This window comes from Mercenaria mercenaria, chromosome 3 (assembly GCF_021730395.1).
Source record: "Mercenaria mercenaria strain notata chromosome 3, MADL_Memer_1, whole genome shotgun sequence".
Taxonomy (NCBI): Eukaryota; Metazoa; Mollusca; class Bivalvia; order Venerida; family Veneridae; genus Mercenaria; species Mercenaria mercenaria.
Genome location: NC_069363.1, coordinates 2,340,552 through 2,366,674, shown reverse-complemented (window position 1 = coordinate 2,366,674; position 26,123 = coordinate 2,340,552). Strand labels below are relative to the sequence as shown.

The 26,123-nt window shown below is 38.3% G+C and overlaps 1 long non-coding RNA gene across 2 annotated transcripts; it reads right to left on the bottom strand.

Annotated features, from left to right (window-relative positions):
* Positions 1-897: 897 nt before the first annotated feature.
* LOC123543268 (uncharacterized) lies at positions 898-23,056 on the bottom strand. 2 transcript variants are annotated; one of them, XR_008370073.1, is made up of 5 exons: positions 22,714-23,056; positions 5,700-5,845; positions 5,097-5,212; positions 2,119-2,256; positions 898-1,851 (listed from the first exon to the last, which is right to left on the bottom strand). It is a non-coding gene; the product is annotated as an uncharacterized LOC123543268 (long non-coding RNA). The 2 variants fall into 2 exon arrangements; XR_008370072.1 differs by having other exon boundaries at positions 898-2,256; positions 22,714-23,052.
* Between the last annotated feature and the right edge of the window lie 3,067 nt (positions 23,057-26,123).

The following is a 26,123-nucleotide window of genomic DNA, read 5'->3' as shown; positions in this document are numbered from 1 at the left end:
CTTGACATGAGTTGACCTTGATCTTGACCTGGTGACCTACTTTCACATTTCTGTAGCTACAGCCTTCAAATTTGGACCACATGCAAAGGTTTGTGTACCGAAAAAAACTTTGACCTTGACATTGACCTAGTGACCTACTTTCACATTTTTGAAGGTACAGGCTTCAAATTTGGACCACATGCATAGTTTTTTATTCCAAAATAAAATTTGACCTTGATTTTGACCTAGTGACCTACTTTCACATTTCTCAAGCTACAGCCTTCAAATTTGAACCACATGCATGGTTTTGTGTACCGAAATGAACTTTGATCTTGAGATTGACCTAGTGACTACTTTCACATTTCTGAAGCTACAGGCTTCAAATTTGGACCGCATGCATACTTTTATGTTCTGAATTGAAATTTGACATTGATTTTTACCTATTACCTACTTTCACATTTCTCAAGCTACAGCCTCCAAAATTAAAGCACATGCACAGTTCTGTCTACCAATATGAACTTTGACCTTGACATTGATCTAGTGACCTGCTTTCACATTCCTCAAGCCACAGCTTTCAAATTTGGACCACATACACATTGTTTTGTACCGAAATGAAATTTGACCCTGATTTTGACCTTGAGCTAGTCTTGAAATTTGGAATATTCAAAAATGGCTCAGTGGATGGCACCAAGATCACTCTAATCTCTTGTTAGGTTAATAAGTTTAAGGTCAAGGTCAGATTAAACCAGAATGGTAGAACTTTTGTTTACAGTGAGCATATAATTTCTGTTCCTTGTGCAATTACTGAATGCATCGGGGAGGGGGGGGAGATTTCGTGTTTGACGAGCTCTTGTTACTTTTTTGCAGTAAACTTCAAGAAAACCGATGGAATAGATCAACTAGCCAAAAATTAGGAAGTCAGTTACAATATTTTTGTGGTAATGACTCAACTGCTAAAATTTACAAAAGTCATGCAATACAGTTGAAAGTAAAAGTAAGTCATATAGCTAGGAACTACCGGTATGTAACTTGTGACATAAATAATGATTTTCTTTGTAAAAGTCCTTTAAATTGTTGTAACATATCTTCAGGTTGAAAAAGGGGTTTCTTTTTGCACTTTCTGAAAACTTTTAAAAAAGCAATTACTGTAGTCTTGTATATTTAAAAGACATTTATCACATGTTTGAAGTTGTGGGAGAGAAATAAAGCCATTACATAAAAATGATAATACACTAGTGTAATAAAGCTTTGACGTCGACGTCACTTTTAGTATAGGAGACGTTGGTCAAATTGACTTGTTTATAATAGTTGAAGAAAGTAGAATTTCTGTGTTTCGGCAGGAAAAGCTAACATGTGATAAAAAGAATATTACATTTGTGACTTTCCACACTGACTTTATTAAACTCGTTGTATAAAATTATTACAATGCTCAGCAGAGCCTCACATTTTATTGTTTTATTAAGCTCGTTTAATAACTTCATTTAATATGAAAAGACACTCATGTAGTATCCTCTTTGATAATGTCACTTAGTACGTATTTAAAAAAAAATCTTTGTAACATAAAAACCTTTTTCTTTCTTTCATTTTGTTATACATACTTGTCTCCAATATTGATTTTTTCCAGATCATAATGTGTTGAATAGAAAAGCCTTTGACTGAAAACAATATACATGCAGTCTTAAGTCAATGTCATTTTTAAACATTAATAAAAAAAAAAAAGATTATAAAATCAGCCAACTGAATCTCCAGACTTGAATCTTGGGCAGAATGTCACCACTCTTGAATGTGAGATCTTGCCAACTTGTCTGATTGCGTTGTTCCTATATTTAGAATGGCTGTGGGTTTCCTTGGACACTGGCTGCTCTTGCAAATCTGTAACCAGAGAATATACATGTACCTGAAAATTTGTATGAAAATGAAATATAACAGAATCATAAAATATTGTCACCATACAATTTTGTGTTTCTTGGCTGTTTTATGCAGACATACAACATCTAATATTCTAATATCGCAAGGACTTCCAAGTTAATATCTATCCTCATTGCCTCAATTTCCTAGTGATAGAGTGTCCGCTTCGAGTGCGGGAGTTCATGGTTTTGATCTCCGGCCGCGACATACCAAAGATGTGAAAAATTGTACCAGTAGCTCCTTTGCTTAGTGCTCAGCATTAAAAGGGAAACTGGCCTCTTCTCTCATACCCTCATGGCGATGGATTCCATCAGGAATGCGGAGTCCAGAATTATTAATTTAAGTTGTAGAACTTGGTTCACAATCGACCTAAAATAGATTATGTATAAACTACTATCTATTAGTGTAGTGATAGTTTTCTAGCAAAAATGAAATATAACATGTTTCACTGTGTATATGGTTGTCAAGAATGTCAAAATGAAATGAACTTACAAATCTAAATCATAAAAATTAAAATGCCAGTAAATCTGCAAAAAAATCTTCCAATTAAAATTTTACATGATTTTAATAACCTTTTGTCTTGTGTGCACAAAGATCTACTAGTGAAAGGCATAGTACAAATAGAACAAACCCGCCCACTTAGCTAAATAGGGAGAGCCCAGATCTACGGATCTCGGGGTTGAGTTCCAGCCCTGAGCAAGGCATATGTTCTCCATGAGAATTTGATAAAAGACATTGCATCTAAAATCATTTGTCCTCCACCTCTGATAAATGTGGGGAAGTTGGCAGTTACTTGTGGAGAACAGGTTTGTACTGGTACAGAATCCAGGAACACTGGCTAGGTTAAATGCTGCCATTACATAACTGAAACACTGTTAAAAAACGGTGTTAAACCCAAAACAAACAAACGTACAGAACTATTCAAATATTTCATACGAGTAGATTGAACAAGAGAGGTCATTAGGCAGACATTGAGGTGCGGTGGTATAATGGTTTCAATGGGGTTACAACCACACCATCTTATATGACATCAGTACTGGTTTTCCCAGGACGTGGACTCCATTTCAGTTCAAATAAGCTTGAATCTTTCATCAAAATAGGGTTATGGGCTAAAACAAGAGCTCGCAGAACAAGGAATGCCCCCTTTGATGCATTCAGTAACTGCACAAGGAACAGAAATTATTTGGTCACTGTGTACTGGACATTTGATGTACTGGCCTCAAACAAATAATTATGGGTCATTTACCAGTCATAAGTGACATCCGTATCAAATGTGATCCAAGCGTGCTTAAGTTATCATCCGGAAACCGTTAAACTGTTCCGGGTCACTGTGACATTGTCCTTTGACGTACTGACCTCAAAATCAATAGAGGTCATCTGCTGGTCATGACCAACCTCCCTATAAACTTTCATGATCCTAGTTCCAAGCATTCTCAAACTATCATCCGGAAACCGCTTAACTGTTCCGAGTCATTGTGACCTTGACCTTTGACCTCAAAATCATAAGAGATCATCAGCTGGTCATGACCAACTTCCTAGATCCAAGCGCTCTTGAGTTATCATCCAGAAACTGTTTTACTGTTCTGAGTCACTGTGACCTTGTCCTTTGACCTACTGAACTCAAAATCAATAAGTCATTTGTTGGTCAAGAAGAACCTCCCATTTAAGTTCAGTAATGCTAGGCCTAAGCGTTCTCAGGTTATCGTCCTAAAACAGTTTATATTTTCCAAGTCACTGTGACCTTGACTTTTGACCTACTGAACGCAAAATCAATAGGGGTCATCTGCTGGTCATGATCATCTTCCTTATCAAGTTTCATGATCCTAGGCCCAAAGGTTCTAGAGTTTTCATCCAGAGACCGTTTAAATGTTCCGGGCCACTGTAATCTTGACCTTTGACCTACTAACCTCAATCAATAGAGGTCACCTGCTGGTCAAGACCAACCTTCCTATCAACTTTCATGATCCTAGATCCAAGCATTCTTGAACAATAAATTTGTGTAAACTAAAAAGAAAACCTAAGAAGTGAAGTACTCTTGGCTGTGACCTTGACCTTGGGTGTATAAATCTGACGCATGTACATGGCACACCATTTCTCAACATGATTTAAATTTGGGTAAAGTTTCATTGAAATCCCTTGAACTGTTTAAAAGTGATAGCTCAAGATACCAAGTGCTTAGCAGGGATGAATTAGCTAACTAACATACATATGACACTGTGATTAAAAGAAGGTATTAACAAGAGCTGTCACACTAGACAGCCTGCTCGACTATTTCGATGCTGGATACTGAAACTGGGCACATCTGAGACAGCTTGAGCTGTCACTAGACTGATTAATGACTCCAATAAGAACTAAGATATTGGACAATTGCTTGAGTCTGTGTCAAAAGTGTTAAGTAATAAGAGAGATAAAGAACATTAAGTAAGACAGTATAATTCTAAGCAAAAAGGGGGATGATTCATGAAATATTGGTGCAAGTGATTTTTGCATTTTGTGTCATATGATGTGGGTGATGATGTGGAATAACTATTTTAAGTTAGAATCAACTCCATTTAGTAATAACTGAGATATAGTGAAAATGCATCAAAATTAACATGAAAGTCTAAGTAAAAGGTGGCATAATTCATGAAATATTGGTGCCAGAATTATGGACCTTGTGTCATATGATGTGGGTGATAAGGTGGAACAACTATTTTAAGTTTGAATCAAATCCATTTAGTAATAACAGAGATAAAGTAAAAATGCATCAAAACTTTAACCTGAAGTTCTATGTAAAAAAGGGGGGATAATTCAGGAAATCTGGTGCAAGAGTTATGGCTCTTGAGTCATATCATGTGAGTGATGATGTTGAAAAACTATGTTAAGTTTGAATCAAATCCATTTAGTAATAAATGAGATAAGAGTGAAAGTGCATGAAAACTTTAACCTGAAATTCTAAGTAAAAGGGGGCATAATTCATGAAATATTGGCATGACAGTTATTGCCCTTGTGCCATATGGTGTTGGTGATGATGAGGAATAACTATTCTAAGCAGGAAACAAATCCATCAAGTTATTACAGACATTAAGTGAAAGTGCATCAAAACTGTAACCGAAGTGTGGACACGGAAGGACTCTGACGCTGGGTCCAGTAGGACAGCTCTCCATACTTTGTATAGTTGAGCTAAAAATCTTCCAGGCATCAGTTCCTTTTGTAATGGAGAAAAATACCTGTAACAAGATTCCAGCAAAATGTAAACTCTCACTCCCTAACTGTCTCATGTTAAAACTCTACAACTGGCTTCGTCAAATTATTACCAAAAATGTATTTTCTGGTTTCAATTGGCCTGAAAATGTTATAATATACTTGATTAATATGTGACAACTTTTAACATAACTGAAGGTGGGAGAAACATAAAAATGACTGATATTTTTAATGGAGACATCATTGAATATAACATTAATAGTAACTCATTAGCCAATATTATTTGAGTCAATACTTTATGACCCAGAGTACAGAAAAAATCGATTAACATCAAGTTAAAATTGTGTTCATGTCCAAACCCCTTTAAGAGCTTTACCACATAACACACTATACAAAAGTTTGTTTTATTTTTTTAATATAATGCTGGTTTATATTCACTCCTTTTCTAATGTAACTGTCATGCTGTTTGTGGAAGTACTGGAAAAATGTCAAAAGCATTCTAAAACAAGTTAAAAACACAAAACTGGGTTCTAATTGCTGGTCATTCCATTTATACATTATAAAATTAACATTTACCGGTAATGACTTCATGTGAGAAATACTCCATCATAAACTTTAAATCAGATTACCTTTAAATTATTTGTTTCTGGGAAACTTGGTCCTCAACAACTGGTGCTATTTTGTCAACTGAGCACTCCAGTTAGGGTCATACAAATCTCTGGGCACCTGCATCTCAAGAGGTGTCATTTTATGTTCTGAGTATAGAAACATCACTCTGAGAAATAAAATTCTTTATTTATTACAGTGTCAACTATAGAATTCTAAATCTAAATAACATGAATAATGTAGTCAAATACCGTTACCTTGATATTCAAGGGACTGCAAAAGTTTCATTGACGTATCCGAATGATATCGTCTATCTAGGACTACATTTTGTATCGGTATAGGAAGTCTATATTATCGGAACGAGGCTCAATGTAATGCTGATAAGCCCAAATAAGGAGCAGGCTTCGTTATGCTGCCCAAAGAGGCTCTTGAAGAGGAAATGACTCACTCTACTAAACCTAATAAAAGAAGGGGCTCATCACGGGATATTATTGGCCTCTTTAAAACTCGGTTGAATATAACTATATACAACCTCCACATATAAGAATTATTGTGGTACATGATTTGTGGTCAGTTTGCTACAAAAACAGTAAGAATACACTCAATGACTTCAAAATGCCCATTCTATGCATTCAAAAAGATAATCGTAATGTATGTATGCATGATAGATAAAGATATAATGGTGGAAATGTGTCTGTGCTAAAGGAAGTGTGACTACTGTTCATATCGCTCATATTCGGATAAGTATTATTTGGATATAGGTTGCCGTCGCTGGATAGGAATAGTAAATATCTGTTTGTCTTTACATTGTTACAAAAAAACTGACCATATTGTCCAATGATAAAAGGGTTAATTTATTTTCTACATTGCAACACGCCAAAGTAGGTGACGTTGACATAATGTAAAACGTTAACATAGTGGTATTAAACAAAAAATCCAAAAGCCGCAGCCTGTCCACTACAATTTTGGTGACTGACTCTCCTATCGATTTGTAGCATTTCAATAAAAGTTTTGAAAACGCCGTTATAAATAAAAGTCGGGAAATTTTAATGAAAACGTTGCTTATGATCTCGGTTACGACGCCAACAGGTAATAACATTTAATTATTATAGATGCATGGTATGAACTTTATTTGTGAGATACGACACAAGCTACGCATGTATAGGCGGCAATGGGCATGCTTCAAGTATCACAGAAGGAACCACAATATTATATCAGATTTAATGATTAATAAGGCAAATATAAAACTACTTGAATACATCTTGAAAGAATGAAATATCTGCCATACAAGATGAGAGCTTATAAAGTCCTTGACGGTTTATCAAGTGTAATCATAATGCAACTGTATTAAATTAACTTACCCTTGTACTGTCTTAACCTTAGAACACTATTATTTAAAGACTTTTATCCAGTTTGACTTTCTAAAAAGCTATTGGACGATTGACATATATAGTACTTCAGCTTTCGAAGTCTCTACCAGAATCACAAGAATAAACATCAGATTCTGCATCACTGAATGTTTCACTATTTAAATAGCATTCGTGCATCTATATTGAGAGATTGAGGTTTTATGACAGTCACAGAATATTGTACAGCGAGCTGAGCTCCGGGATGTTGCAAATGGTTATTCTGATGCACAATTACAACAGATTTCGGGGAGGAATGTTGTCTTCCGGGATTGTCGTCAGTACAAGCCTCTAAGAGTTTGGATCATTGCTCCATCAAAATGTGATGGCATCAAAGTTGAAGGGTCTGGGTCAAAAGCACTCCTTCATATGCGCGTCTGTATGTATGCTCTTTTGACATTATCAACGAAAGAGTCTGGTGTGGGTAAGAATGATTGTAGTTTGATCATCATATATTAATTACCCAAACATCATAATATTATCTGATATACTTTCAGCTCCTGTCTTACCGTAATAGGCAGCAATGAAACAGCTTCTTCAAAAACCTTGTTCATATCTGCATCGACATATACACTTTTGTTCAGATTGAACTCTGTTGTCAGCCGTTTGGAAACGGCTGTCTTTCCAATGCCACTTAGCTTGGATACATTATCACATCCAGACAGACAGGGCATGAGCAGCTAATAACTAGGGCATAATAGCTGAAATTTTTATGTATCTTACATGTTGCTGCAGATTCCTCTCTCGTCCATTAAGCACCTTCCATCAGTATTAATATTCTGCTCCCTGAATCCTGTGTTAGTCAGGACCATATGTTATGCCTGTAATTATGTCATGGTATTAAGTTTATGATAAACAAGGTTCCACTGATAGAGCACAACAAAGACATGGCCATGGGGTTACCTGCAAGCTTAAGTCACAAGTTTACAAACACAGGATTCTTAAAGATACAAATTCTCATTGATAGATTTAAGGTCTATCAAGGAGGTAGCTGATGTCATAATTCAACATCAGTTGGTGTGTGCGCAGAATTTGTAACAGTGACATGTGATGACAAATTCAGATTTGTTTTGACGATGCATTTTTATGTTTTGTTGCTGCACATTTATGCACTGAATGATGTGTCATGCTGTCTGCTGATGGAGAAAACTATGCTCAGCAGACAATATTGTAGCAACATGTAACACTATAAGGATGTTATATGACTGTCTGTGTAAGACAGTATTCTCCAAAACCCGAGGGGCAGCGTGGTATGGAAAACCGAGCACCAACTTTTTAATCATGCTGTCTTGAAGGTTGGGAATCAACTGCCTTACTCAGGCAGTCAGGTGAGATCATTTTTCTTGCCTACTGTTGATATTACAGAAACCTTTTCAAAGATATTATACATTAAAAATTGCTCAGACACAAGGTCATTATAATACGACGTCAAATTCTGACGTCAGTATGCGCACATGTTCTCCAGCCTATCAGTCCCCGCGTGGTGGCAAGAAACATTTGAAGTTATTATATTCCAGCTCTTAGCATATGGTACCCTGTCAATTAGATGCTATATGTTGCTAAACTATGTTGCACTGGAAATGTAACCGTTGTCAAACAGGTGAAACGAGAATGCATTCTAGACAAACTTGGAGATGTAGATGGGATATGAACAAGGTCTTTGGAGAAAGTATCAGTTTTAAACTTTTTGTTGCCTGTTATGAAATGATTGGAACTTAAAGGTTGTCCGATATCAGGAATGATATTTAGACATGTAAAATGAGAAACCAAACTGCTCAAACAACAATCGTTACCACTTGTATTGGAAGCATTCAATGAGAATGTTAAGAGCACACGTGCAGACATGCATATGATGGGGTGATTTCGGACCGTGACACCCTTTAAAGTCTGAAGCTATCAGTTTTAAATGGAGCAAGGATACAACTCTTAAGAGGCTTGTACCACTGACAATCTTTGAAGTTAACCCGCACCCCGACACCATCATTGTCCTAAAGTTCATCCTTTCTGGATCCCAACAACCATGTGCAACATCCCTCTTGCGTACTGTAGCTCACCTTGCCTGTACAATATTATGTAACTGCTGTTAAAACTGTAGCTGTCAAAAAAAAATTAGTGAAGGATATACAATGTAGCTGAAATACTCAGTGATGCAGATGGGACTCTTAAGTGATTCTAAAAGGGAATACGAAAACTTTACAAATATATACATGCCAATCGTTCAATAGCTCTTTGGAAAGTCATACACAATATATCATATATAGCTAGCAGTGTACTTTTTTAACATACAGAATACGAACATGAAACAAGGGTCAGTAAATTTTATACAGTAACATTGCAATGACACTTCATATATAATTGCTGGCATTTATAGCACATTGTTTTGCAAATCATACCTACTTCTTATATACATTTTATGTTCAAGTTGTTATGCTTTTGAATAAGAATATCCATTTTATCCACCCCTTTAGTATGAAATGAGAAAATGGTAAAATAAACATAAATAAACATCTGAAGCAAATCTCACAAGCTGTTATTTGTCTTCATAATAACCTTAGATATAATACAGACTTCAGTCTATTTGCAATAAATCCAGAGGCTAACTTATAGATAACATTTAACAATATGTAAGAGGTCTGAGATTTCTTAAATACTTTCTGGGCTCGTTTTCTTTTGGGATACTTGTTATTATTCCTTGCTTTCGAGTTACATATGGGGAACCAATATTAAATGCATGATTGTAAATGCATGATTAATAGATCTAACAACAAAATGGCCAATCTTCATCCAAAAAACCTTTAAATATTCTACAGTAAATCTATCTGAACCTAGAGACTTATCATTTTTCATATTTTTTCAAGGTATTGAACATTTCACTGTAAGTTAATAAACATTCTAAACTATTTGTTTTTTCTCTAGACAACTTCTTAATAGTAATATCTTTTAAGTCATTTTCTATATCATACAACTTTCCTTAAACATTTTCAGAATACATATTTTATAGCAAGAGGGCCAAGTTGGCCCTATATATCGCTCACCAGAGCTGATCGGGCCTACTGACCTAGTTTTTGACCCGACATGACCAAGAGTTGTACTTGACCTAAAGATCATCAAGACAAACATTCTGACTAAATTTCATAAAGATTTGGTTACAACTGTGGCCTCTAGAGTGTTCACAAGCTTTTCTTTTGATTTGACAGGTGACCTAGTTTTTGAACCCACATGACCCAGATTCGAACTTGACCTATAGATTATCAAAACAAACATTCTGACTAATTTTCATGAGTTTTAAACTTTAATTGTGGTCTCTAGAATGTTGAAAAGATTTTCCTTTGATCTGGCCTAGTGACCTAGTTTCTTAATCCACATGACTCAGATTCAAACTTGACCTAAACATGATTAAGACAAACATTCTGACCCAGTTTCATAAAGATTGAGTCACAAATGTGGCCTCTAAAGTGTTCACAAGCTTTTCCTTTGATTTGACCAGGTGACCTAGTTTTTAACCCAACATGACCCAGATTCGAACTTGACCTAGAAATCATAAAGCCAAACTTTCTGACTAAGTTTCATAAATATTCGGGTCACAACTGTGGCCTCTAGAGTGTTCACAAGCTTTTCCTTTGATTTGACCAGGTGACCTAGTTTTTAATCCAACATGACCCAGTTTCAAACTTGACCTAGAGATCATCAAGACTAACATTCTGACCAAGTTTCATAAAGATTGGGTCACAAATGTGGTCTCTAGAGTGTTCACAAGCTATTCCTTTGATCTGATTTACTGACCTAGTTTTTGACCCCATATGACCAAGTTTCAAACCTGACCTAGAGTTCATCAAGACTAACATTCTGACCAAGTTTCATAAAGATTGGGTCCAAAATGTGGTCTCTAGAATGTTCACAAGCTTTTTCATTGATCTGATCTACTGACCTAGTTTTTGACCCAAGATGACAGATTCAAACCTGACCTAGAAATCATCAATACTAACATTTTGATCAAGTTTCATAAAGATTGGGGCACAAATGTGGTCTCTAGAGTGTTCACAAGCTTTTCCTTTGATCTGACATACTGACCTAGTTTTTGACCCACATGAACCAGTTTCAAACTCGACCTGGAGATCATCAAAACTAACATTCTGATCAAGTTTCATAAAGATTGGGTCAAAAATGTGGTCTCTAGAGTATTCACAAGCTTTCCCTTTGATCTGACCTTCTGACCTAGTTATTATTAATTTAACCACACATGACCCAGTTTCCAACTTGACCCAGAGATCATCAAGACTAGCATTCTTACCAAGTTTCATAAAGATTGGGTCAAAAATGTGGTCTCTAGAGTGTTCACAAGCTTTTCCTTTGATCAGACCTAGTTTTTGAACCAACATGACCCAGTTTCGAACCTGACCTAGAGATCATCAAGACTTACATTCTGACTAATTTTTATAAAGATTGGGTCAAAAATGTGGTCTCTAGAGTGTTCACAAGCTTTTCCTTTGATCTGACCTACTGACCTAGTTTTTGACCCCACATGACCCAGTTTCAAACTCGACCTGGAGATCATCAAAACTAACATTCTGATCAAGTTTCATAAAGATTGGGTCAAAAATGTGGTCTCTAGAGTGTTCACAAGCTTTTCCTTTGATCAGACCTAGTTTTTGACCCAACATGACCCAGTTTCGAACTTGACCTAGAGATCATCAAGACTTACACTCTGACTAAGTTTTATAAAGATTGGGTCAAAAATGTGTTCTCTAGAGTGTTCACAAGCTTTTCCTTTGATCTGATCTATTGACCTAGTTTTTGACCCCACATTACCCAGTTTCGAACTTCACCTAGAGATCATCAAGACTAACATTCTGACCAAGTTACATAAAGATTGGATTACAAATGTGGCCTCTAGAGTGTTCACAAGGCAAATGTTAATGCATGACGCAGGCCGGACCATGACCGGTCACAATAGCTCACCTTGAGCACTTTGTGCTCTGGTGAGCTAAAAAGAACAAGCTTCATTTAAAATATCTGACTGATTTGACAGCACAGTACCTTCTTCTTTTTCTAAAATGGAATAACTTTGCTTGTACAATACTGTTTCTCTAGATTACAGAAATAACTTGAAGGCTTTTCACCCTCATCTTTGAACTTTGCTCTTGATCTTATTACATATCCTTTCATATTTTCTGCTCTTATTATTTGCAATTCATATATTTCTATATTTTCTATTTTGTTTATTGATATCTTCTCACATGAGACTCTCTGTTTCTTCTTATAACTAGAGTATGCAATGGTTTTCTCCCTAATTTCTATTAACAAAGTTTCCAGAAATAACTGGTCATTTATAACAAACTGAATATCATTATTGTGTATGTTAACTACATTCTCTAAACAATATACAAATAAACAGTACTGCTCTTTAATCTCGTCAATTTTATCATTTATACACTCTAAATAATTTCTATCATACAGCAATGAATTATTAAATTTCCATAAAGGTTTGCCTTGTTCAGTTTCATTGAATACTAATTCTAAACATACAACACAGTGATTACACTGATAAGAGATTCCAATAGAAGACTCTTTAATTTTTGACAGCAAGTTTTCCGATGTTAGAAAAAAGTCAAGTCTACCTTGCTGTGTAAAATCCATCTGCCTCCAAGTAAACCGTTTTTCATCACCATTTATAATTCTAAATGTATCAACTAAGTTTTGTTCTCTTATAATTGTACAGAGTTTTTCTCTAGTTTTTCTATTATTATCAACAGATCTGTAATTCATGTAATCTTTGTCAACATCTAATACAAGGTTATAGTCTCCACAAACAGTGTAAGAATCATTACCAATTGTATCTATACAATTAACAAGAGCTGTCACTATTGGTGACAAATGCCCTCGAAGTAGGCCCAAGAATGCCACAGTTGTATTCGCAAAAAATCACATATCATTTTGTGATCTTGATAAGTTTGACACATCTTCACAATAAGGTTAACATTTGTGTCAAATGATTTTCAAATCCCTTGATAAATGGCAATGTTATGGACCAGACAAGAAACACCTTTGACTTCTAAGTGTGACCTTGACCTTTGAGCTAGGGGTCTGGGTCTTGGGCATGACATTTCGTCTCATTATGGTGAACATTTATGCCAAGTTATTTTAAAATCCTTTCATGGATGGATGAGTTACAGCACAGACAAGAATTTACCGGATGCACACACTGACTGATGGACAGTGCGGTTTTAATGTGCCCACCGACAGGGGCATAAAAACATCAGAGTAGGATATGGGGTTATCAGCATTTGGACCATAAATATTACATAGAGTAAATCTTTTCCCATCATAACTAACATATAATAGACAGTTACCAGTAGTATCTTGCTCAATTGAGTGTACAACAGTCGGAATATTCTTTTTTAGTAAAATGCAAACACCTCTAGAATTTGAAGTACCATGAGAAAAATAGCTGTCTCCATCCCATTGTGAGTAAATTACTTTTTCTAGACCATCTGTAAAATGACAATTTTGTAAACAATAAAACTCAGCATTCTGTTTTTTCAGGAAAATGAAAAATACCAATTCTTTTACTATTATTGTTTAAACCCCAGCAGTTGTACCAGACAAATTTCATTAATTTTTCTGTCTACAAGCATTACCTGTGTACACTACCATACAGTTCAGTAACCTTCAGTCTACCAGTTTTACCTGGGTACACTGCCATAAAGTTCAGTGACCTTCTGTCTACAAGCTTTACCTGTGTACACTGCCATACAGTTCAGTGACCTTCTGTCTACAAGCTTTACCTGTGTACACTGCCATACAGTTCAGTGACCTTCTGTCTACAAGCTTTACCTGGGTACACTGCAATACAGTTCAGTGACCTTCTGTCTACCAGTTTTACCTGGGTACACTGCCATAAAGTTCAGTGACCTTCTGTCTACAAGCTTTACCTGTGTACACTCCCATACAGTTCAGTGACCTTCTGTCTACAAGCTTTACCTGGGTACACTGCCATACAGTTCAGTGACCTTCTGTCTACAAGCTTTACCTGGGTACACTGCCATACAGTTCAGTGACCTTCTGTCTACCAGTTTTACCTGGGTACACTGCCATACAGTTCAGTGACCTTCTGTCTACCAGTTTTACCTGGGTACACTGCCATAAAGTTCAGTGACCTTCTGTCTACAAGCTTTACCTGGGTACACTGCAACACAGTTCAGTGACCTTCTGTCTACAAGCTTTACATGGGTACACTGCCATACAGTTCAGTGACCTTCTGTCTACAAGCTTTACCTGGGTACACTGCCATACAGTTCAGTGACCTTCTGTCTACAAGCTTTACCTGGGTACACTGCCATACAGTTCAGTGACCTTCTGTCTACAAGTTTTACCTGGGTACACTGCCATACAGTTCAGTGACCTTCTGTCTACAAGCTTTACCTGGGTACACTGCCATACAGTTCAGTGACCTTCTGTCTACAAGCTTTACCTGGGTACACTGCCATACAGTTCAGTGACCTTCTGTCTACAAGCTTTACCTGGGTACACTGCCATACAGTTCAGTGACCTTCTGTCTACAAGCTTTACCTGGGTACACTGCCATACAGTTCAGTGACCTTCTGTCTACAAGCTTTACCTGTGTACACTGCAATACAGTGTCGTGACCTTCTGTCTACCAGCTTTACCTGTGTACACTGCCATACAGTTCAGTGACCTTCTGTCTACCAGTTTTACCTGGGTATACTGTCATACAGTTCAGTGACCTTCTGTCTACCAGCTTTACCTGTGTACACTGCAATACAGTGTAGTGACCTTCTGTCTACCAGTTTTACCTGTGTACACTGCCATACAGTTCAGTGACCTTCTGTCTACCAGTTTTACCTGTGTACACTGCCATACAGTTCAGTGACCTTCTGTCTACAAGCTTTACCTGGGTACACTGCCATACAGTTCAGTGACCTTCAGTCTACCAGCTTTACCTGTGTACACTGCCATACAGTTCAGTGACCTTCTGTCTACAAGCTTTACCTGGGTACACTGTCATACAGTTCAGTGACCTGTCTACAAGCTTTACCTGTGTACACTGCAATACAGTGTAGTGACCTTCTGTCTACCAGTTTTACCTGTGTACACTGCCATACAGTTCAGTGACCTTCTGTCTACCAGTTTTACCTGTGTACACTGCCATACAGTTCAGTGACCTTCTGTCTACCAGCTTTACCTGTGTACACTGCCATACAGTTCAGTAACCTTCAGTCTACCAGTTTTACCTGGGTACACTGCCATAAAGTTCAGTGACCTTCTGTCTACAAGCTTTACCTGTGTACACTGCAATACAGTGTAGTGACCTTCTGTCTACCAGCTTTATCTATCTATCTATAAATACTGCATGACACCCTTGCGAGTATTTTATGCAGGTGCGCGTCAGTGCATAAGAGTTTAAAAGCAGGAATGTACAGGAGAATTAAAGTAATACATAAAGTATTTGTGAGAATTTGAGAAAAAGCTGATAGTGCTAATAAAAAGGCGAAATGTACAGTAAAAGGATTAAAAACAGCCTGGTCACTCAGAAGTCCTGGCCCAGTTTGGTTACCCCTTGCCTAAACTGGTCCAGGGTAGGTGCTTGAGCAATGTCAGCCGGCAAAGAATTCCAGAGAATTATGGTAGCCGGGCAGAAAGAGAACTTGTAATAATTACAGGGTGTTTGAATTTGCCGGAAAGATTGGGAATGCATGTGTCTAGTGAGCCGGGTAGGAGGTAAAATATAAGATGGCATTGGCACTGCAACCAGTCCATGGACAATCTTGTAAAACATCAGTAACCTGGCATCATTTCTTCTGTTTGCAAGGGAATGCCACCCCAATTGCTTTAACATGTGTGTGACACTGCTGTAATTTGAATAGTCACTGGTGACCCATCGAGGGGCCCTGCGTTGGACCATCTCGATTTTATGTATGTTGAGCTGTGTATGTCGCAGGCTTAGCGCAAAACGGTTGTAACTTCTTCTTTATTTCATATAAGTTACAACCGTTTTGCGCTAAGCCCGCGATGTGGACTCCACACTGAGCTGCAGTACTCAAGTTGTGGTCTAACAAGGGTTTTGTAGGCAAATTCCCTAATATTTACCTGTGTACACTGTCATACTGTTCAGTGACCTTCTGTCTACCACATGGTTCATACAGCATATCAGAGACAAAATTCAAGTACTTTTCAAGGACTTTTTACATTTTTTCAAGCACTATTTTTTTTCAAAACCACGATCTAATCTGAACAACTTTTATTATGTAATGCAAAAATAAAACAACCATCACTTGTCACACCTTGAAAATGACGTAAATCGATTATTAGATTGATGTGATTCACTATTTTGCTGAGGTTTATCGCTTTTCTTGTGATTTTTCAGCGCACTCCTACTATTATGATACCTCAAAATTTTGTCACACGACGTACAAATACACTTCGTTCTGTCTGCTCTATAGGGCTTCAGCCACTGTTTATATTCGTCTTTTGTCTCCCGCTTACTTGAGTAAACATGATATTTTTCTTACTCATTTTAATTCACTGGAAACACTCGCAAATAGCTAAAAATTGCGAGTTATTATTCCCTGTACTTTTTTAAATGGAAACGGAAACATGCAAACGGCGGTACACCTATAGTGCGCAATGGAAGTAAAGTGCGCAATGGTGCGAAATGGAGGTAAAGTGCGCAATGGAGTCATTTTTCTTGTTTTTAGCGTCGATTATTCGGTAAACTTGCTGGCTATAGTTAATGGAAATGTAGTTAAATGCCACACAAGCAGCATATATTTGTGCTCATTCAAATTGTGCGCAATGGAGGTGAAGTGCACAAAGAACCTTTTTAGGAGCGATAATTGGATGAATATTTAGAAAATACTCACAGTTGTCTGTTTAAAATTGTTGGAAAGATTTTATTTACTCTCGGTAAATGCTATTGCAATAAAATGATAGATGTATCATAATTATAATTATAATTATATCTGTCATTAATAATAACCTATATATAACTAAAATAAGCTGCCGACTGAAAAAATGCTCAACGAATTCTATTGTACAGCCGTTGTATAGGATGTTTGTGTTTCCTTTTTAATTATTATTATTTAATTACCCTTCCAATGACATTTCCTTTAAAGAAATAATCATTTCTAAAAAATTGACTCCATTGCGCACTTTACTTCCATTTCGCACCATTGCGCACTTTATCTCCATTGCGCACTATAGGCGTACCCTGCAAACGGTGATATAGTAGAAATAGCACTCCGTAAATATCGATAAAGTGTGGCCGTAGACCACTATAATAGCGTACGAGTGACCCGATCCTGCAATTTCACGAATTTATTTTCATTTTCTCAGATTTATTTTAAGCCTTAAATTCTTTTTGCAAAGCTAAGTTAGGGAAAGAATATTTTCAAGGAGTGAAAGGTCAAATTCAAGGAGTTTTTTTCAAAATTCAAGTACTTTTCCAGGTTTTTTAGGGTTTTTGTCATTTTCAAGGAGTTTTCAAGGACTACCATCGAATTCAAGGACTTTTCAAGGCCTGTGCGAACCCTGTACCAGCTTTATCTGTGTACACTGCAATACAGTTCAGAGACCTTCAGTCTACCAGTTTTACCTGTGTACACTGCCATACAGTTCAGTGACCTTCTGTCTACCAGTTTTACCTGGGTACACTGCCATAAAATTCAGTGACCTTCTGTCTACCAGCTTTATCTGTGTACACTGCAATACAGTTCAGTGACCTTCAATCTACCAGTTTTACCTGTGTACACTGCGATACAGTTCAGTGACCTTCAGTCTACCAGCTTTACCTGTGTACACTACCATACAGTTCAGTAACCTTCAGGTCTACCAGTTTTACCTGGGTACACTGCCATAAAGTTCAGTGACCTTCTGTCTACCAGCTTTATCTGTGTACACTGCAATACAGTTCAGTGACCTTCTGTCCACAAGCTTTACCTGTGTACACTGCCATACAGTTCAGTGACCTTCTGTCAACCAGCTTTACCTGTGTACACTGTCATACAGTCCAGTGACCTTCTGTCTACCAGCTTTACCTGTGTACACTGCCATAAAGGTCAGTGACCTTCTGTCTACCAGCTTTACCTGTGTACACTGCCATAGAGTTCAGTGACCTTCTGTCTACCAGCTTTACCTATGTACACTGCCATATAGTTCAGTGACCTTCAGTCTACCAGCTTTACCTGTGTACACTGCCATACAGTACAGTGACCTTCAGTCTACCAGCTTTACCTGTGTACACTGCCATGTAGTTCAGTGACCTTCTGTCTACCAGCTTTACCTGTGTACACTGCCATACAGTTCAGTGACCTTTTGTCTACCAGCTTTACCTGTGTACACTGCCATACAGTTCAGTGACCTTCTGTCTACAAGCTTTACCTGTGTACACTGCCATACAGTTCAGTGACCTTGTCTATCAGCTTTACCTGTGCACACTGCCATACAGTTCAGTGACCTTCTGTCTACCAGTTTTACCTGTGTACACTGCCATACAGTTCAGTGACCTTCTGTCTACCAGTTTTACCTGTGTACACTGCCATACAGTTCAGTGACCTTCAGTCTACCAGCTTTACCTGTGTACACTGCCATACAGTTCAGTGACCTTCAGTCTACCAGCTTTACCTGGGTACACTGCCATAAAGTTCAGTGACCTTCTGTCTACAAGCTTTACCTGGGTACACTGCCATACAGTTCAGTGACCTTCTGTCTACAAGCTTTACCTGTGTACACTGCAATACAGTGTAGTGACCTTCTGTCTACCAGCTTTACCTGGGTACACTGCCATACAGTTCAGTGACCTTCAGTCTACAAGCTTTACCTGTGTACACTGTCATACAGTTCAGTGACCTTCTGTCTACCAGCTTTATCTGTGTACACTGCAATACAGTTCAGTGACCTTCAGTCTACCAGTTTTACCTGTGTACACTGCCATACAGTTCAGTGACCTTCTGTCTACCAGTTTTACCTGGGTACACTGCCATAAAGTTCAGTGACCTTCTGTCTACCAGCTTTACCTGTGTACACTGCAATACAGTTCAGTGACCTTCAGTCTACCAGTTTTACCTGTGTACACTGCCATACAGTTCAGTGACCTTCAGTCTACCAGCTTTACCTGTGTACACTACCATACAGTTCAGTGACCTTCAGTCTACCAGTTTTACCTGGGTACACTGCCATAAAGTTCAGTGACCTTCTGTCTACCAGCTTTATCTGTGTACACTGCAATACAGTTCAGTGACCTTCTGTCCACAAGCTTTACCTGTGTACACTGCCATACAGTTCAGTGACCTTCTGTCTACCAGCTTTACCTGTGTACACTGTCATACAGTCCAATGACCTTCTGTCTACCAGCTTTACCTGTGTACAATGCGATAAAGGTCAGTGACCTTCTGTCTACCAGCTTTACCTGTGTACACTGCCATATAGTTCAGTGACCTTCTGATTACCAGCTTTACCTGTGTACACTGCCATATAGTTCAGTGACCTTCAGTCTACCAGCTTTACCTGTGTACACTGCCATACAGTACAGTGACCTTCAGTCTACCAGCTTTACCTGTGTACACTGCCATGTAGTTCAGTGACCTTCTGTCTACCAGCTTTACCTGTGTACACTGCCATACAGTTCAGTGACCTTTTGTCTACCAGCTTTACCTGTGTACACTGCCATACAGTTCAGTGACCTTCGTCTACAAGCTTTACCTGGTACACGCATACATTTAGACTGTCATCATTTACGCCATGCATACAGTTCAGTACCTTCTGTCTACCAGTTTTACCTGGGTACACTGCCATAAAGTTCAGTGACCTTCTGTCTACCAGCTTTATCTGTTACACTGCAATACAGTCAGTGACCTTCTGTCCACAGCTTTACCTGTGTACACTGCCATATAGTTCAGTGACCTTCTGTCTACCAGCTTTACCTGTGTACACTGCCATAAAGGTCAGTGACCTTCTGTCTACCAGCTTTACCTGTGTACACTGCCATATAGTTCAGTGACCTTCTGTCTACCAGCTTTACCTGTGTACACTGCCATATAGTACAGTGACCTTCAGTCTACCAGCTTTGCCTGTGTACACTGCCATACAGTACAGTGACCTTCATGTCTACCAGCTTTACCTGTGTACACTGCCATACAGTTCAGTGACCTTTGTCTACCAGCTTTACCTGTGTACACTGCCATACAGTTCAGTGACCTTTTGTCACCAGCTTTACCTGTGTACACTGCCATACAGTTCAGTGACCTTGTCGACAAGCTTTACCTGTGACACTGCCATACAGTTCAGTGACCTTTGTCTACAGCTTTACCTGTGCACACTGCCATACAGTTCAGTGACCTTCTGTCTACCAGCTTTACCTGTGTACACTGCCATACAGTTCAGTAACCTTCAGTCTACCAGTTTTACCTGTGTACACTGCCATACAGTTCAGTGACCTTCAGTCTACCAGTTTTACCTGTGTACACTGCCATACAGTTCAGTGACCTTCAGTCTACCAGTTTTACCTGTGTACACTGCCAAACAGTTTAGTGACCTTCTGTCTACAAGCTTTACCTGTGTACATGGCCATACAGTTCAGTGACCTTCTGTCTACCAGTTCTACCTGTGTACACTGCCATACAGTTCAGTGACCTTTTGTCTACCAGCTTTACCTGTGTACACTGCCATAAAGTTCAGTGACCTTTTGTCTACCAGCTTTCCCTGTGTACACTGCCATAAAGCCCAGGGACTTTCTTGCTACCAGCTTTAACTGTGTGTACTGTCATGAAGCCAAGCAACGTTCTTGCTACTTGCCTTACCAGTCTGCATTGCCATCATGCTCAGTGACCTTTTGTCTAACAGCTTTACCTGTGTTGATTGCCATGAAGGTGTTAGACCTTGCTACTAGGTTTACCCGTGTGCACTGCCATGAAGCGCTGTGACCTTCTAGTTGCAGCTTTACTCGATTCCACTGACATGATGCTCAGTGACCTTCTTCAGTGTACTTTCTTGAAGCCCTGTGACATTCTTGCTGCCAGCTTTACCTGTGTACACTGCCATGAAGCCAAGTGTCCTTGCTACCAGCTTTACCTGTGTACACTGCAATGATTGTTTGTTTGTTTGTTTGCTTCGAGTTTAACGCCGTTTTTCAACAGTATTTCAGTCAAGTAATGGCGGGCAGTTAACCTAACCAGTGTTCCTGGATTCTGTACCAGTACAAACGTGTTCTCCGCAAGTAACTGCCAACTTCCCCACATGAATTATCAGAGGTGGAGGACGAATGATTTCAGACACAATGTCTTTTATCAAATCGTCCCAGAGAACATACGCCCCGCCCTGGGATCGAACTCGCGACCCCCCGATCCGTAGGCCAACGCTCTCTCTACTGAGCTAATGAAGCACTGCAATGAAGCACAGTGACCTTGCTGCCTGCATTACCTGTGTGTACTACCATGAAGCTAAGTGTCCTTGCAACCAGCTTTACCTGTGCACACTGCAATGAAGCAGTGACCTTGTTACCAGCTCTACCTGTCTACACTGCCATGAAGCTAAGTGTCCATGCAACCAGCTTTACCTGTGCACACTGCAATGAAGCAGTGACCTTGTTACCAGCTCTACCTGTGCACACTGCAATGAAGCAGTGACCTTGTTACCAGCTCTACCTGTGTACACTGCTATGAAGCTCAGTGACTTTCTTGTTACCAACTCTTATCTGTGCACATAGCAATGAAGCAGTGTCCTTGCTTCTAGGTTTACCTGTGTACACTGTCATGAAGCTAAATGGCCTTCTTGCTACCAGCTTTACCTGTGTACACTGTCATGAAGCTAAATGGCCTTCTTGCTACCAGCGTTATTGGCATACACTGCCATGAAGCTCAAAGGACCTTCTATCCATCAGCTTTACCTGTGTACACTGCCATGAAGCTTAGTGACTTTCTTGTTACCAACTCTATCTGTGTGCACTGCAATGATGCTCAGTGACCTTGCTACCAGCTTCGACTGTGTACACTGCAATGAAGCACAGTGACTTGCTTCCAACTTTACCCGTGCTCAGTGCCATGAAGCTCAGTAACTTTCTTGGTGCCAGCTTCACCTGTGTACACTGCCATGAAGCTCAGTGACTTCCTTGCTACCACCATTACCTATGCATACTGCCATGAAGCAAAGTGACCTTGTTACCAGCTCTACCTGTGTACAATGTCATGAAGCTCAGTGGCATTGTTACCAATATTACCTAATTATGTACACTGCCATGAAGCTCAGTGACTTTTCTTGCAGCCAGCTTTACCTGTGTACATTGCCATGAAGCTCAGTGACCTTGCTACCAGCTTTACCTGTGTACATTGCCATGAAGCTCAGTGACCTTGCTACCAGCTTTTCCTGTGTACACTGTCATAAAGCTCAGTGACCTTCTTGCTGCTAGCTTTACCTGTGTACACTGTCATAAAGCTCAGTGACCTTCTTGCTGCTAGCTTTACCTGTGTGCACTGTCATAAAGCTCAGTGACCTTGCTGCCATCTTCACTTTCGTGAACTGCCATGAAGCTCAATGGCCTTGACACCATTTTTACTCGTGTTTGCTGCCGTGACACTTTATCATGCAAAACATCTACATTCTAAGTGATCAACCAGTGTACCTGTTCTCCTCCACTCAGCCAGAGGTAAATGTGATTTGTCTGACAGTAAGGTCCATATAGCAGCTTTCAAATTTCCATGGCAGAGGTGGACCCTTTCAGGATATTCAGCTAACTATCCTATCTGAAAATAAGAGGAGAAAAATAGGAATACAAGAGGGTCAGTTGTCCCTAAGGCGTTCCTGTGTACAAGGCTTCAAGTGTGTTTGCATAACGTAATGATACAAGTACAGAGTTAGGTTTCTTCTATAAATGTTACACACATTCTTTGAACCTAGAGCGTTAGCAACAAGCAGAGGTGAAAGCAAACGCCTAGTTGTAACTGGAAAGCGCTGCATGTGTTAGATGTTTTTGTTTGCTTTAAGTACCATTTTGGGCAATATAAAGGTGCAAATGAATTGCAATTTTGCAGGATGTGTCAATAATCATTTTAAGAAAATAAACCTTTTGTTCTTTAGGTTTCCAGACGTGACCTGTAATAAAGATCGTTGGAACAAACAGACCCGTACATGCAGCATGGTAACTGCTAAGTATGTTCATTTTGTGATGGGCTCAAAGAAAGTTATTTTCCCCTGTAAGGTTAATGAAGTGTTTGGGTTTCTCAATTCAAACGTATTTCCACTGTCGTTCTTTTTTTTAAGCCTTGTATTGTAAAATTATTTCAAAATGCCAGGTAAGTATACGTTGGTGTCAAAGTTGATTTAATCAACACCAAAATTAATTAAATCAACATCTTTAATCTAATTTTTCCCCCTTATATTCTTTTTTTTTTAGTAAGTTTCTCCTTTTTTCAAGATTTATTATTGATTTATTGTATAAAAGTGAAAAGTTTTCATTTGATAAGTGATTACTAGTACTTGCTATTCAAAGTGAATTTACCTCTGAAACAGAAGAGGGGCAGAGTTAGACATTTTTAAAAATACTGAGTTTCATGCAGTAAAATTTTGCCTTTACTGTTTAGATTACATATTGTGGAAGAAATGTAGGTAGGTATTACTTCGGGCCCAAGGCTATTTTTGAATGAAGTGAGCAAAATTTTAAACAGTCCCACAGGCTTCAACCTTAATTTTTGAATGTTGGAGTTAGAATTCTGTCTCATTAAATTCTTTTACTTGAGGCTACCAAGAAAAAAAATAATAATCACAGTTTTATTTTGTGTTTTATGATTGTGCACCAATATGCTGACGTTTCTTTTATCAAAATTAATTGTATTATATATTCTCTGCACACGTTTTGGACAGTGGCCATCACTTTGAAATTTGTCTCTACTTGAGCTCGAGGTATTATCATGAATTATACAGAATTCATAACAAGAGGGCCATGATGGCCCTATATCGCATACCTGAGTTTATCTCCTCTATTAAACCATGTGCCCCCCACCCCTTGTCGGGGGCAAGTTTTAATCACAGGGGGATAATTTGAAAAATCTTGGTAAAGGACTACTACATGATGCTACATACCAACTAGAAGATGCTTTTGTAGAAAAGTGCATGTCTCCCCCAGTGCATAGTAGTAATAGGCAAGAAGACAATTAGGGACAGAAGTGAGTGTCAAAGAGACACTGATGGTTGGCTGCAATAGTGATCATCTACTCAGCATGTTCAATCTTCCCATGAAGTTTCAACATTCTAGGCCTGTTCTCAAGTAATGGATTGGAAATGGTTTTCCATGTTCTTGCCCCTTTGACCTTGACCTTTGACTGAATGACCCCAAAATAATAAGGGTTCATCTACTCTGCATGTCAAATCATCCTATCAAGTTTTAACATTCTTGGTCAACTGGTTCTCAAGTTATTGATGGGAAAAGTTTTCCATGTTCAGGTCCCTTTGACCTCGACCTTTGCTCAAGTGAGGCAAAAAACGATACAGGTAATCTACTCTGTAAGTCTTATCATCCAATGAAGGTTCTGGGTCAAAAGGATCTCAAGTTATTGAACTGAAACCGTTTTCCATGTTCAGGTCCCTGCGACTTAACCTTTGATCAAGTGATCCAAAAATCAATAAGGGTCCCCTTACAGAAGCAAGCCTCTGTGGCGTACATGCTGCGTATTTGCTGTGTATATGCCGCGAACACAGTAGTATGCCAGAGGTGTACATTTTACATACACCGCATGCCGCGTACTATTTCGAGGAGTACACAGCATGTACGCAGGAGGTCACTAGTACACTTCAAGTACGCAGCACAGACTCTGAAAATTTAAGGAGTACACTGCATGTACACAGGAGGGACTTGTACAAGAAAATAGTACACTGCATGTACACCGCAGATACTTTGAAATTTGTGCAGTACACTTCATATACGCGGGAAAGACTTGTACAATTTCTTTTGGCATTTATACTTAGTTTTTTTTTTATAAGTTAAAGTCTGAAGTATACTTCATATACGCAGGAGGGACTTGTTCATTTTCTTTTGGTGTTTATACTTTGAATTTTTTTAGGTAAAAGTCTGAAGTACACTTCATGCAGGAAGGATTTGTACATTTTTTTTTTTTTTTTTTGGAAGCAAGAACTTGATTTCCGAGTAACTTTTACCTTAATAGCATAGAATAGTTCAGATTACCGGTATTCTGAACAATGAAAATTTGCCAAACTATTTGCAATGTTCATTTGTGAAGCTTACATCTTAGTGATTTCTCAGCTGCACCTTGAATGCAGTGTAAAAATATATTCTTTTTCATTTTGAATTAATCCTGGAGCTTTCTAACTTGGATAATTGAAAAGCCTTATTTGAACTTCGTTGCATTACATTTTGTAATATATGAAATAATTACCAAGATAATGCCTCAACAGTGCCCGAATGAGAAGAATTAATAAGCTCTCACTGTTATTTGAATATTCTTAAGCAAAACACCATTCTATCATGTTTTATAAAGGCTTTAATGCTCATTATGTTAACTCATTAAGGCCTCACCAAATTAAAAAGTTGTTAATCGGATTTGCCGCTCGTATATTTTCAGAACGTTTCTGGCTAATTGTGCTCGCCCCATTGGAAAAAATCAATCCAAAATTGTTTGGTGCGCTACTTTTTACGGACGTAAAAGTGTATAAATGCTTATATAATTCCAGTCCTAGATTGTTCTCAGATGGATTTTAATCAAAATAAATACATACTACGCACACATCATCTATAATAAATCATAACACTTATATTTGTTGCATAAAGTTGTTTCCTGAGACGTTATGCATTGTTCAATGTTTAACCAAATACATGCTACAAAAATGATTTTTTCATTGAAAAGTGGATGGAAAACATACAATTTATGATACTCAATCACATTATTTTGGTAGGTAATACTTATTGATGCATGTCACTTCTTTTGGTTTTTTTTTCATCAAATGACAGCATTTTGATACGAAAGTTTGGTGGGATAAGGAATTTACTTACACAGCAGTGTCGCCACAAGAGTAACACAG